This window comes from Crocuta crocuta, unplaced genomic scaffold (genome assembly GCF_008692635.1).
Source record: "Crocuta crocuta isolate KB4526 unplaced genomic scaffold, BGI_CrCroc_1.0 scaffold322, whole genome shotgun sequence".
Lineage (NCBI taxonomy): Eukaryota > Metazoa > Chordata > Mammalia > Carnivora > Hyaenidae > Crocuta > Crocuta crocuta.
The window spans coordinates 4,916,424-4,931,196 of NW_027532592.1; the positions used below are offsets into that span (position 1 = coordinate 4,916,424).

Sequence of the window (14,773 nt, forward strand, 5' to 3'; positions counted from 1 at the left end):
GACAGTCACATGGGTCAATGTGAGAAAGTGGAACTAGGCATCACAGTTACCTCCAGACCCTGTGACTAAGGTTAGGATCCAGCCAATCTGACTAATGAGTTTATTTAACCCTCAAGAAAAATTAGGTCCTCTGACCCCTTGTAAATCTTGTCCCAAGCCCCTATATTAAAAGAGCATGTGAAAGAAAGAAAGAAAGAAAGAAAGAAAGAAAGAAAGAAAGAAAGAAAAGAAAAAGATTTCTAATGGGATGTTAAGCATCTTAAACCCTCCATTCTGTGGCTCAGACGCCTTCAGAGCCCAGGCCTGTATCTCCCCTCACATCCAGCCAAGTGAGAATTCCACGAGGCTCCAGTGACAAGTGAGACCCTCCCGATGGGACAGGTCCATGTTCAGGCCCTAAGATTTCCTCTGAAACCACTGCCTCAAGTAAGATGGCAAAACAGGCAACCTCACAGTGGAGCAGCCCGCCTGCACCTCCGGCCCCCCCTAGCAGAAACCTTGCCTGACGCACCCAGCACACCACCGGGAGGCCTGAGGACACCAGGACAGTGTTAACACCTCACACATCTCAGAAACCCAGGGAAAACACGTCCCTGAGATAAATCAAACCAAGGGAGTTCTACGCCCACATTGTCGGAGGCGAAAGAATGTGAGGAAATTCTTGAAATGTCTTCCATAACGTCAAACACTGAGCTCGATCACCATAAAGGACTCGAGCTTGTTAGGTTTTGAAGGTGACGTGTTGTTTTCCCAGCAGCGCTCTTAGAAAGGTCTGTGCCTTCCCCACAAATCCCCACAAACCCAATGTCTGAGAGCTGGGCTCCACCCCCTGCTGTTCTGTGAAGTCTGAGAAGCAGCAAATCCAATTTCAGAGCCGCTCTCCAAACGGGCTCTGTCCTCAGCGTCCAGGAAGCAGCGGCTCAACCTTCAGTCTATGCAGCAACCCCTCCACGTATCTGCATGAAACACAACTGAAGACACCCTTTTACTTAAAGGACCCTGAGATTTACCTCAAGCTTAGGAAAACATCAACTTCATAAAGACTTTCTTCTTTGTTGAACTAGATCTGCAGGTTCACTCTTAGTGAAAGCCTGGGTGCAAGTCTCCTAAACCCTTCTTGTCTCTATTCCCATCATCATGCGAATGCCCGTGACCTCTCCCTGCCTGCCCACGTGTTGTGGATGAGCTGAAACCACACTGACCAGAGATGCCGGACCTCGTTTGCTCGCAAAGGTAATCAAATCTTGTCTTTCAATTACAAAAGTGAACGTCCTTATTTAGCAAGCATATATTAAGCTCCTACGTGTTCACCGTGAAAGTTTTTCTTGGAATCTGCATGTGTGCCTGTTTGCTGGTGACAAGAACAATAAAGAACAGAAACCAAGACGGAGCGAACAAAGGCCACCCTCTTCCCAGTCCTGCTTCTCTAAGTTTTACTTTAAATGTTTTGCTTTGTGTTTTTCCCAAGAAGGCTGGCAGGCTAGGCAGCTCGTCCGTCCTGCCCTCCACACCCACGTTTACTTCCCGGGTTGGGGTGTGATCAGGACTTGCCAGTGTAAACAACAGGGGGCACTCACAGAGCCCGTGTGCCAAGGCCGCCGGCCACACTTGGGGTGATGGGCCAGCTGCTCTCACCCGGCTAGCCAACACGCACACGCACAGGACCGGTGTGCAAACCGCTGGCACACACGGCCACCAGGGGCTGGTTGGTTCAGTATCAACTATGAAGACGACGGGATCAAGTTAACACATTGGGTGGTTGGGTGGGTCAGTGCTGGGATACGGATTATCTTCCAGACGAGGTGAAGATAACAAGTGTTTTCTAAGCTGCTGTGTAGGTCCATCATTTCAGACACAAACATTTTTCATAATCAGTGCAAACAGTTCATGCTCACAATCCTATAATTCACATCTAAGATGTAAGCTACCTGAGGCACAGAAAATACATAAAAATACTCTGCCTTATTCTTGCACGCTAAAACAAAAAGTTACAGATGAAGTATAATCTAATAAAATACTCCAACATTCAAGACTGGGGATGAAAGCATTTAGTCTATTAGAGGTGCAAAGTTTAAAACTAGATGACACAATGAGAAAAGACTATTTTAATGTTTTAAGAAGCAGAAACGTGTCAGCAGACATAAAACCACGGACAGTAGTAAATGCACTATCCACAACTGGTGCTTATTTACATACTTTAGTGACTTCTGAGGCTTCAAAGAGAACTAGAGTTTTCTTAATTATAAATACTATCACCTAAAAGAACCCTCTTGTGGGTAAAAGGGACATATTTCATTCTTTTCCTTTCAACAAGAATACCTGTGAGGAAGAGAGAGATCTAATGCCGTACAATGAATGCAGGAGACAACACTTAAGTGCAGTCCCCAAACTTGCGAAGTCACTAAGATTTAACTACCCCGAACACTAAAAAGAAAGGATAACTAGGTAATGCGATAAAACACTAAATACCACTACAAGGGTATTCATGACTACAATATGCAAATATGCCAAATTAACACACAACGTTATATGTCAAATATATGCAATAGAAAAGAAAAAAAAGGAAATATGGCCAACATACACTGATTTCCACTTTGACTAGTAAATCCAATTACAACGTAGTGGCCATTGCCACAATTCAAATGCACACTATGCAAAAACAAAAATGTAATCGACTCAAATACAACTGGAAGGTGTGCCCCAGCCTGTGTATTTCAGATGAACACTGCTAAAAGAATTAATCTTGCTGTGGAAACTTCAATCCCAAACAGGGATTCAATCTTCACCAAGCTTCTATTTTTATAGTTTGGAAGATACTAAAATTTCACCATTTTTACAATATTTAATTCACAAAAGTGATTAAAGTAATTCCTAGGCTTCTACAACTATTTTTACACCAGCTACTAATGAGAGAAGCACGTATTTTCAAAATTCTCTCATTTAGACAGAGCCTACAAAGTCTCCCAAAGTATGAAACAACATAAACTACTTTAAATCTGAGGTTCCCTCCCCACTTACTAAAGAAAGCACATTTTAATAAACCTAAGAAACAGCTAACCTTACCTTACAGTGCTAGACTCAAGTTCAAATAAACTGCATAACACTTTAATGCGTTAACACGCCATTCAGAGTTCACACCGGAAAAAGAACCTAAGAGCCGAAATGTTAAAACCGGTCTTAGAAGCACAGAACAAAAATTCAGTTTCTAAATAAACGCTCAAAATAACAAATTCACAGATAAAGAGGCATGAGCGAATGCACTACCTTCACGGGCAAAGAGGAAGCGCGCCGGCTCCGTGGTTGTGGGCGAGCGCAGCACGGGCAGCCCACAGCGGCAGGCTGAGCGGCAGGCTGAGCGAGCGCGCAGGAGGCTCAGGGCTGGGCGGCGGCGGGTCAGGGGCTGGACTTGCAGTGCTCGCTCTGCTATGGCGCAGGAGAGGTCTCTCTTCCCCGACCTCTAGGGGCAGGGTCTCAGCACTGCTAACAGCTGGAACCCACCGGGGCTGGATCTGAGCACAAGGTCAGAGAGCCAGGATATGAAGGGGACATGTAATTTCTAGCCTTTTCCTGTTTCTATGGGGGAAATTGTTAACAAGGACTGTTTTTAGTTATAACTTCCTTTGATCTTTTGGACTGAAAGTTACTTAGTAGATTAAAGCCACGTTAGCTGATATTATTTGCTTGCTTAGGCTGACTTAAGTGTTACAGATTCAGTTTTCTGACATGTACATCTACTACATCTAAACTAACACAAATAAACACCAATCGTGTTTATTTCCAAGTTCTGGGATTCTGATGTTCTTTCACAAATGACTCTTGAGACACACCTTTTAGGGCAGAAAGTTCAGTTTTTAAAAGAGGCAGAGTCGTCTTTATTAAAGAGGAAAGTTATGTTTCAAACAGTTACGTGTTTCCCTTCCATTTTCCTAAAGAAAACAGCAGTTTGTTAAATGAATTTGACACTACTTTTTATAAATTTGTGGACCTGATGATGCCATTATTTTAAATACCACAACCACAGTGTAAAAACCTTTTAAATACCTGGTATCTGCAAACAAATACTTTACATTTACATCCACTGGCAAACAAGCGATAACCTACTGAAACCGTGATATCTAACTCTTCAGACTTCTTTAATTAAAAATGTGTAAACTCTCTCAACAGCCTCTACTGATTAATTATATAAATATGGCACATTCAAAATTAAAGAAGGTACAACCAAAAGCACAAGTAATCAGAGAAAAAAATAAAATTGGACTTCATTAAAATAATGAAACTTGAGTATATCAAAGAACATTATCAAGAAAATGAAAAGACCACCCACAGGAGGGGGAAATATGCACAAATCACATATCTAAGATGCTAGTAACCACAATATAGAAAAACTTAGTAACTCAACAATAAAAACCCAAATAATATAATCTAAAAACAGTAAAAATTTTGGAATAGGCATTTTCCAAAAAAAATGTATAAATGGTTAATATGCACATGGAAAGTTGCTCAATATCACTAATAATGATGGAAGGTGTGAGATAGGAGCATGAGATACCATTTCACATCCACTGGGATGGTTTAATGGGAAGGAAAGAAGGGGGAAGGAAGGAAGGAAGGGAGGGAGGGAGGGAGGGAGGGAAGGGAAGTCAGAAAGGNGGGGGAGGAATGGAGGGGGGGAAGAAGGGCGGAGGAGGAAAGGGGAAGGAAGGGAGGAGGAAGAAGGAAGGTGGGGAGGAAGGGGGAAGAGAGGGAAGGCATGGAGGGAAGGAAGGAAGGGGGTACGCAGGGAAGGAACAGTGGAAGGAAGGGGGAAAGGAGGAGGGAGGGAAGGAGGGGAGGGAGAAAGGAGGAAGGAAGGGGAAAGGAAGGAAGAAAGGAGGGAAGGAAGTGAAGGGGGAAAGGAAGGAAGGGGGAAGAAAGGGGGAAGAGAGGCAAGGGAGGGAGGGAAGGAAGGAGGGAAGGGGGAAGAGGGGAAAGAAGGGGGGCAGAAAGGGGGAAGGAAGGAAGGAAAGGGTCTCGCTGTCTGCACACAGACTAAGCAGCGGCATGCCAAGCAAGCACAGGGGGTTGTGGTGTCCTGGTCCCAAACTGCAAAGTCGTCTCCTCGCTCAAGCTGACCTGTAACCTCATATAGTCCTGGGGGTGCTCTCACAGTACTTCCGACATGCAGAAAATTCGAGTCCTGCAACATGCATGCTTCCAGGTGCACTGAACAAGGTGACGCCCGCCATGCATAACGTAACAAGCATCTTTTCTCTACCTAGTGCCATGATGTTCACGTTTCTGTGCTTCTTGTTAGCAATTTCACCATTTAAATTTTTTAAAATTTATTTTGAGAGACAGAGAGAGCAGAGAAGGGACAGAGAGAGAGAGGGAGAGAAAGAATGTCAAGCAGGCTCTGTGCTGTCAGCGTGCAGCCCGATGCGGGGCTCAAACTCACAAACCGTGAGATCATGACCTGAGCTAAGTTCAAGAGTCGGATGCTAACCCACTGAGCCCCCACCCTCCCGTGCCCCAGCAATTCCACCGTTTAAAGTGGCCCGGAGAGCAGTGGCTGTGCTACCTATCGTTCCTAAGCTCAAGGTGGGATGTGCTTTACGGAGAAGCACAGAGACACAGAGCCGCCCCATGTGAGCCTGACGTCAGTGTCAGCAACGTGTGTTAGGTAAGGGGTCTTTCAAGAGAAACACACACTAAACAACTTACGTACCAACTTGTTGTCCAAAACACAAGCAAGGCACCTAACCCCGCACTTCCTTGATTTGGTGTTTATGCGACCATGTGGAGCCAAAACACGCGCTTGTGGACATTTGCAGCAGCCTTGTTCACCACAGCGAGGACACAGCTCATGTGTCCAGCGACTAACACACAGACGAGACGCACGCGCACAGCGGAGCACTCCTCAGCCTTAAAAAGACACACGAGGCAGACACGGCACTAGGTGAAAGTCCGACAGGAAAGGTCACAAGCCATATGATTCCACGTATGTGACATGTCCCAATACTCTCGTGTACGAGACAGAGAGTACATGAGCGGTGGTGTGACTGCCAGCGGGTAGAGTTTCTTCCAGGGGATAAAATGTCCTGGAATTCAAGAGTGGTGACGGCACACGGTCTTTTCCGTACTCCACACCCAATGACTGGTACACCTGAAATGGTGAATCTTATGGAATATGGATTTTGTCTCCATAAAAGGAATTTTAAGGAAAGTATGACATTGTGGCTATTAGACCAGTGGTCCTCAAAGTCCCGTGTGTCAGAGCCCCCAGAAGGCTGGCGAGAAGGAGGCCGTGCGTCCCCATCCCCCATCAGTCTGATATGGGGTCGGGGCTAGAGCCTGAGAACCTGCCTTCCTACATGTCCCCAAGCAATGCCAATGCTGCTGATCTGAGACTCAGGTGCTGAGCCACCACGTTAAAGATATTGTATAACTGTCAAGTCACCATGTCGTACGTGTGAAGCCAACATTGTATGTCAACTATACTTCAATTAAAAATAAAACCATTTAAACATGGGGAAAAAATAAAGACAGTGTATGAGCTCCTCAAGGGTAGGAAGGTAACTTTTGTGCCCGTATCTTCTTCTTCTTCTTTTTTTTAATGTTTATTTTTGAGAGACAGAGTGTGAATGCAGGAGAGGCAGAGAGAGAGAAAGGGAGACACAGGATCTGAAGCAGGCTCCAGACTCTGAGCTGACAGCACAGAGCCCAACACGGGGCTCAAACTCATGAGCTGTGAGATCATGACCTGAGCCGAAGTCGGAAGCTTAAACCGACTGAGCAACCCAGGTGCCCTTGTGTCTTCTAAATTTACATAGGAAAGAAAGGGGGAAAATAGACAACAGGGAAGAGAAGCGTTAACTCAAGTAAATGCTTTAAAACATTAGTCTCAGAAATCACAGGGTATGTGGACTCATTGTTATATGTATGCCAAACACCAGAATACCAAAAAATCTCCAAAAAAGAAATACAGAGTTAAAGTGAAAATGAAGGTTTTTTTTTATGTTGCAGTATTAATTTTTATTGATGAAAATTTGGTAGCAGGACTGAACATTTGAGGGTTTTTTTCCTTCATAGTTTATTGTCAAGTTGGTTTCCATACAACACCCAGTGCTCATCCCAACAAGTGCCCTCCTCCATGCCCATCACCCCCCTTCCCCGCCCCCACCCCCATCAGCTCTCAGTTGGTTCTCAGTACTCAAGAGTCTCTCATGGTTTGCCCCCCTCCCTCTCCCCAACTATTTTTCCCCTTCTCCTGCCCCATGGTATTTTTAAATCCCTACATCATTGAACGGGACTTTGGTTTAGTTTATTACAGCAGCCAATCCCACCTCATTGAGCTTGATGCTGGAAGAAATGCAAACACAGGGTCTAGAGTTGTTGACCCCATAAATTTACCCCGAGAAACCCGTTAAATTAGTTAAAGCGTCATAGAAGCCAAAGACCTGAACTCTCCCAACTCCTAAGCTTGCAAATTCTTATTTATATCTTTAACCAAGTCACTGATTTGTGTATTTAATTACTTCAAGAATGTTGTTTCAGGGAGGGGGGGAGGGTGTCTAGGGGGCTCAGTCAGTTAAGTGTCCAACTCTAGATTTTGGCTCATGTTATGATCTCACAGTTGGTGGATTTGAGCCCCGCATCGGGCTCTGCGCTCACAGCACGGAGCCTGCTTGGGATTCTCTCTCTCCCTCCCTCTGTACCCCTCCCCCATTCACTCGCTCTCAAAATAAAATAAAATAAATGACACTGAAATGTCAGCAAGTGTTTGGCAGACACACCTGAGTGCACAGAGCAGACGGAGCATCGTCCGGCAGCGGCAGGTGTCGGCTCGTGCAGGTGGCCCCCAGGCACCCACTGAGTCCTCCGCTCCCTCCCAGGACCACCTTTGTCCCTTCAGCTGTGCCAGCTGCTTCTTTATTCACTTGCAATACTGCGGAGTTTCTTCCAGCCCAGAAAAGTGACCCTTGTGTGGCCTGCTGGTGTTCAGGCTGCTAGGCTGTCTGTCCCCTCCTTGCCGGGACATCTGTCCCCTCCTTGCGGGGCCACCCTTCTCGCTCCTTCTCAGTCTCACCCACTGTCTGATGAAACCGTTCCTTCAGAAATGGAAGCTGATGGTCCTCTGTCAATAGGCACTTTCTCCACTTCCTCACGTCCCTGCAAGAGTCTTCTGTCTCCATTACTCTAAGGCCCTCCACTTTCTGAGACCCCGAGTCCATTTTCTCAGGGGCCCTCATAATTCTCTTATTCTAAATCTTAGCAACACCTATGGCTCCTGTTAGCCCTGTGTCCTGCCAGCAGCTTAAACTCTAGAATTTGGGTGTATCTCAAATATACTCCCCCACTCTTGTTGGTGGGGGATGNGAGTCTCTCATGGTTTGCCCCCCTCCCTCTCCCCAACTATTTTTCCCCTTCTCCTGCCCCATGGTATTTTTAAATCCCTACATCATTGAACGGGACTTTGGTTTAGTTTATTACAGCAGCCAATCCCACCTCATTGAGCTTGATGCTGGAAGAAATGCAAACACAGGGTCTAGAGTTGTTGACCCCATAAATTTACCCCGAGAAACCCGTTAAATTAGTTAAAGCGTCATAGAAGCCAAAGACCTGAACTCTCCCAACTCCTAAGCTTGCAAATTCTTATTTATATCTTTAACCAAGTCACTGATTTGTGTATTTAATTACTTCAAGAATGTTGTTTCAGGGAGGGGGGGAGGGTGTCTAGGGGGCTCAGTCAGTTAAGTGTCCAACTCTAGATTTTGGCTCATGTTATGATCTCACAGTTGGTGGATTTGAGCCCCGCATCGGGCTCTGCGCTCACAGCACGGAGCCTGCTTGGGATTCTCTCTCTCCCTCCCTCTGTACCCCTCCCCCATTCACTCGCTCTCAAAATAAAATAAAATAAATGACACTGAAATGTCAGCAAGTGTTTGGCAGACACACCTGAGTGCACAGAGCAGACGGAGCATCGTCCGGCAGCGGCAGGTGTCGGCTCGTGCAGGTGGCCCCCAGGCACCCACTGAGTCCTCCGCTCCCTCCCAGGACCACCTTTGTCCCTTCAGCTGTGCCAGCTGCTTCTTTATTCACTTGCAATACTGCGGAGTTTCTTCCAGCCCAGAAAAGTGACCCTTGTGTGGCCTGCTGGTGTTCAGGCTGCTAGGCTGTCTGTCCCCTCCTTGCCGGGACATCTGTCCCCTCCTTGCGGGGCCACCCTTCTCGCTCCTTCTCAGTCTCACCCACTGTCTGATGAAACCGTTCCTTCAGAAATGGAAGCTGATGGTCCTCTGTCAATAGGCACTTTCTCCACTTCCTCACGTCCCTGCAAGAGTCTTCTGTCTCCATTACTCTAAGGCCCTCCACTTTCTGAGACCCCGAGTCCATTTTCTCAGGGGCCCTCATAATTCTCTTATTCTAAATCTTAGCAACACCTATGGCTCCTGTTAGCCCTGTGTCCTGCCAGCAGCTTAAACTCTAGAATTTGGGTGTATCTCAAATATACTCCCCCACTCTTGTTGGTGGGGGATGAGGTCGAAACCCCCAGGGGCTTGGGAATCCACAGACAATACAAACCCCCCCCTGCACTTTTCTTCCCCCACAGACACGCCCCCGACGAGGCTCCCTTATAAATGGGCACAAGGTGGGGATGAACAGCAGGAACCAGGATGAGGCGGAACGGACGCCACAACCACCTGTAATAACTGCTCCTGCAGCCCCCTCACCAAGCACCTCACAGTCCCGCCTCCCTCCTCACTGTGCGGATGGGTGAGGGGGACACGCCCACGCCAGGACAGGTGCCAGGTGTCTAGGGACAGGCGCCAGGCTGCAGGTACCTGGAGCCAGGTGCAAGGGGACAGGCTCCAGGGAACAGATGCCTGTGACAGGTGAAGGGGACAGGCTCCAGGTGCCAGGGGGTAGATGCCAGGCACCATGGAACAGGCACCAGGGGGTAGGCACCAGCCTCCAGGTGCCTAGGACAGATGCCTGGGGACAGGCACCAGGGGATGGATGCCTGGGGACAGGTGCCTGGACAGATCCTGGGGACAGGCGCCAGGGGACAAGCGCCAGGCGCAAGGCTGTAGGTGCCTGGGGACTGGTGCCAGGCCACCTGTCAACAGGAGCATCACCTACAGCTGAGCGACGATAACAAACTGCAGAAAGTGAAACAAAGGGACTTAAGCTGCTGTATAATCATGTCTCAACCCCAAGCGACATCTTGATTTCCTGTGTATGTTCACTCTCTCTCTCTCAGTCCCGTGAGCCCCAAATTTCACTCCATCTTCCCTGAACCCCACCCCATGCTGCCCCTGCACCACCATCCACCCTTGGTCACCTTTCCCGCAGCCGCACGCCTTCCTCTCCGGCTGTACCTTGTCCACGTCCCCCACCCCCAACCCCCGCCGTGTGCCCTGATCCTGCAGCCAAGGCCTCCAGACTCCCTACCATCACCAGCCAACCTGACCATGCTGCCCCCCACCAGGAGACCATGAGCAGTGGTCCCCGTCCATGGGTCGTGGTTAAACTCCCCACCGGCCACAGCAACCTGGGGTCTCTGCCCACAGGGTGCACGGCGCCCAGACATGTGGGCACGCCCGTCTCAGTGATCGCACTTTCTTCCCCACAACAGCCTCTCCCCAGCTTTCCATTTGCCTCATCCCATCCACTCTTGACAACAGGACCCCACCTCCATGAAGCCTTCTGGATTACCCAGGCCAGAAACCCTGTTCTCCTACTCTGAGTTACCCTGAGTCTCTTACAGCACTGAGCTCGTGTTAGTTTCTTATCTTGGTCATTTTACACCTCTTTTACCCCCTTAATCGACACTTAACCCCACAAACTCTATTATTATCATTTTAATACCCCTCAGGAAAATCTAGTACATAGATTTGACAAACACTTGTTGGAAAAAAAAATTGATGTTTTACGATTTGTTACCACTGCATATTACTTTGTTATGTCACTATTTATTAAACTGAATAAACATGGTTTTAGTATTTAAATCTTATTTTCTTGCTGATTTCTATGGGCCCCAAAGACCACTTCCACTATGGTTACAGGAAAGAAACAAGAGCCGATATTCAGTGTTATTTCAAGTACAACCACATATATTGCATTACTGTCTGCTTGTAAATTCCAGGTAGTACATTGCTGCTAAATAACAGGGAGTGTAAGGGACTGGCCCTTCACACTTTTATCCAAACCAGCAGAGGTCACTACAGTAGCGAACATGTGAGTTTACCTTCAGAAGTTCTTTAAAGGTTTGTTTTTGTTTTGCTTCTAAGGTGGGCTTTTCCTTGGCATTAGCATAAATATTGTTAAACAATGAACATAAATAAAAGTCTTCTTTCACAGTGAGCCATTAAATTTAATAGACAATAGACTTTCTGCTTAAATGCAGACTGATCTCACACTAGCATTAGTGAAAGAGTCCTAGAAACAAGTGGGTCTGGGAAATCACTTTTATTACATCCTTTGCTTGATTTGATTAAAAACTAGGAAACTATATCCATTTTATCAATAATCCAGAAAGCATTTTGGTCATGAGGAATAAAATTTACTTATTAATCCATACACTTCTAAAAATTTTAGTGAATATCAGAAGCTATTTTTTTTTAAGTTTATTTATTCATTTTGAGAGATGGGGGGAGGAGGCAGAGGGAAAGGGAGAGAGAGAGAGAGAGAGAGAGAGAGAGAGAATCCCAAGTGGGCTCTGCACAGAGTCCAACACTGGAATCAAACTCACAAACCGTGAGATCATGACCTGAGCCGAAATCAAGAGTCAGATGCTCATCTGACCGAGCCACCCAGGTGCCCCAGAAGCTATTTTAAAGCAAAACACACAGGGATTAGCAACTTGCAAAGAAAAGGTAGTCTTTTATTTTTCCGTGGAGAAATAAAATATCTGACAATGCAATACTCAAAATAGACAAGCAGAAATTCCTTAACCTAAGCAAAAATTAAAACATCTTTTTCAATGTAAAAGCCAAGTCAAAGAGGTTAGTCGGTTACAGGCTTCAGGTGGGGGCTCTGGCACACATCGTGTCCGGTGGCAAGCAGCGTAAAGTGAGGGCAGCCTTCCTCCACTCGAAGCAGTAAGAATGTGTTATGTCTTGGGGAGCCTGGGTGGCTCAGTCGGTAAAGCATCTGACTTCGGCTCAGGTCATGATCATACGGTTCGTGGGTTCAAGCCCCACATCGGGCTCTGTGCTGACAGGCTCTAGAGCCTGGAGCCTGCTTCTGATTCTGCATCTCCTTTCTCTGACCCTCCCCTGCCCACGCTGTCTCTCTCTCTCTCAGAAATAAATAAAACATTAAAAATTTAAAACAAAAACAAAAACAATGTGTTATGTCAGAGCAGGACAGGAGGCTCAGATTTGCTAGTTTTCTATCAAAAACAAGCTGGAACATTTCAGCCATAACAAAATAACCAGGCTGTAGATCATCTAAGAATATAATCTTGTCATGCATCATGATTCAAAGACAAAGCATAAGGTGCCCATCGGCCCTGGAGAGCTTCCAAAGTATTTCTGATTTGCAATATAGGGTTTCACAGTAAGAGGTTTTATTTTACAGTAGATGTTCCTGTTAGGAGATGGGCTCCTAGAATGAAGACTCTTCTCCTTTCCCTCATCAGAGAACAACCGTGAGGGCTTCAAGGGCACTGTGACCTAACCTTAAATACATCTAAATGGAAGTGGCATGTATAGACTAAGAGCAGAATTAGGACTAATAAACTGAAATTTTCTACATGTCAGACTTCTAATATTTATGGAGAAAGTTACACATACTTTCCTTATGTCATGAAATAAAAATACACACAAGTTAATTTTCCAAAGTCAGACTTTGTGGGAAAACACATGTCACCTGCCCACAAACACCTGTCATCCCTGCTGCAGGCTTCACTTAAGTGACGTTACAACACATCACATTCTCTGATATAAAATGAATTTCCATGTTAGAAAGTAAATGAAAATCCTACTCCTCTTGATTTATACTTTTTGTAATATGTGGTAATATTATTTTTGGCAAGAAAAGAGCCTTAAACTACCCAAACTCTAAGACATCATTAGGATTTGGTATTTCACAAATGCAGTGGGAGTAGTTTTCTATGTGGAAAACACATTCATTAGTTATTCAGAAGTTCAAATAGTCCCAAATTATGAAACTCCTGCCATGTCTGGCTTCAGAAAGTAGTATATACGAAATAAAAATGTGCGATGGCTCTAAAGAGATAAGAAATGAGGGAGGTAATAACAAATGAAAAAGAGCAAGGATATTTATTCGTGCCAGAATTCAAGACTGTGAGATACACACTAGAGTATTTTACTTAGGCTTCTTTAAAATCTTAAAATATTGCAGCATGTCAGTATTGTCAGACTCCAAACATAGGTCTGGCTGGAAGAATACATTTATAATTGGGATACATCAGAAACCAGGACTAGGTCACGGAAGGTAAAGGGTATCTTAACATACTAAATATGCATGTCCCTGAGCTCAGCAAGCCACCCCAGAAACACTGAACCAAAAACCTTCGCGGTTGGTGGGCTCCACCACAAGGCTCCTCAAGAACAAGCCATCTTTTGCTGCAGAATGTAAAGCGGAGGCAGGTTCTAGCAGCCATTACTGTCCCTGAAAGGGGACCCTTCTGAACTGTCACCCAGAATGGACCTCCTGCACATGGGCCGGTAAATGTGCAGCCCTGGGGATGAGGGGGTGTGGGCACCACAAGGCAGGTGTCCCGCTGCCCATCCCAAGCCACCACGTACATGCCGTGACATGAGCATCCATGCAAGACTTGGAGTGCGGTGACTGGGGACTGAAAAACTTACAGTAGCCACCTAGGGCATCCTTAACCTAACGCATCTTTACAGAAGAGAAGCCCACAACTTTGTTAACCTGTACCAGGTTCTCAGGCCACAAAACTCTTGACAAAAATGTAGTGGGGAAAATACTTAAGGTGAATATAAGCATTTCTATTCCTTGACAACAAACCCCACACCCTAACGATATGAGGAAAACCAGTACAGACATGTGACAGGCCTGGGTTCAAACACTGCATCTGCAAAGAAACCCCGGAGACAGGCATTTGGTCACTTTGATTGCAAAGCAACCACAACAAAATAAGGGACACACTTTATTTACTAAGCAGCTCACTGTATCAGAGCTGTGAATTATGTTAACAACTGGCTACCACCAACAGGACCTTGGCCTTAAAAGGAAACAGAGAAGAAGTCATCACAATGTTATTAGTAACACCCAGTATTAAGATCTGCAAACATCTGTCAGAGGAGAATGAAAGAAGAAAAAAAAAAAATCAGGAACCGGGGAAATGAAACCAGCGGTGATTTGCTTCGTTCCCAAGTTAAGCCACCTGCCTTGTTCAGTCCCCGAACAGTCTTCGCATCCCTGGATAGTTCATCTGGACCAGGAATTCCTAAGTACGCCCCCCACCTAATATTCTCAAGCCATGTTCCCATACACAGCACAGTCACACAGCCCCTCCCCCTCACCATCCCTGAGGGATCTGAGGCAATGCAGGGCTCCGTCCTTCCTGGGCCCGTGGCATGCCTGAGTAACACCTCCCGGCGTGGCAAGGAGTCAAGGATCAAGCTCAGAACCCTGTACAGAAACAAGTGGAAAAGTCACAACTCTCTAAAACAACGCCTAATTTTGCATAAAGCTAAAACATACTTTTTCTTTCCATCAAAGAACCCTAACTTTTGAGAATAACTGCTTTTCCTAATCTCTGATTGTATCTGCACCGATGGCTACCACGGATGCTGAC

General features: G+C 46.0%; 1 protein-coding gene across 5 annotated transcripts in view; it reads right to left on the bottom strand.

The window, feature by feature from the left end:
• DISP1 (dispatched RND transporter family member 1) overlaps positions 1-14,773 on the bottom strand; it is a 134,817-nt gene that overhangs the window by 59,731 nt on the left and 60,313 nt on the right. The window contains exon 1 of one of the 5 annotated variants that reach the window (XM_077779872.1): positions 5,705-5,784. The exons of 2 other annotated variants lie outside the window; for them this stretch is intronic. The gene's annotated coding sequence lies outside the window, so the exon portion shown is untranslated. Of the gene's footprint in view, positions 1-3,063; positions 3,101-3,264; positions 3,388-5,704; positions 5,785-14,773 lie in introns of those variants that run through there. 2 more of the 5 variants (XM_077779870.1, XM_077779874.1) reach the window with 2 other exon arrangements.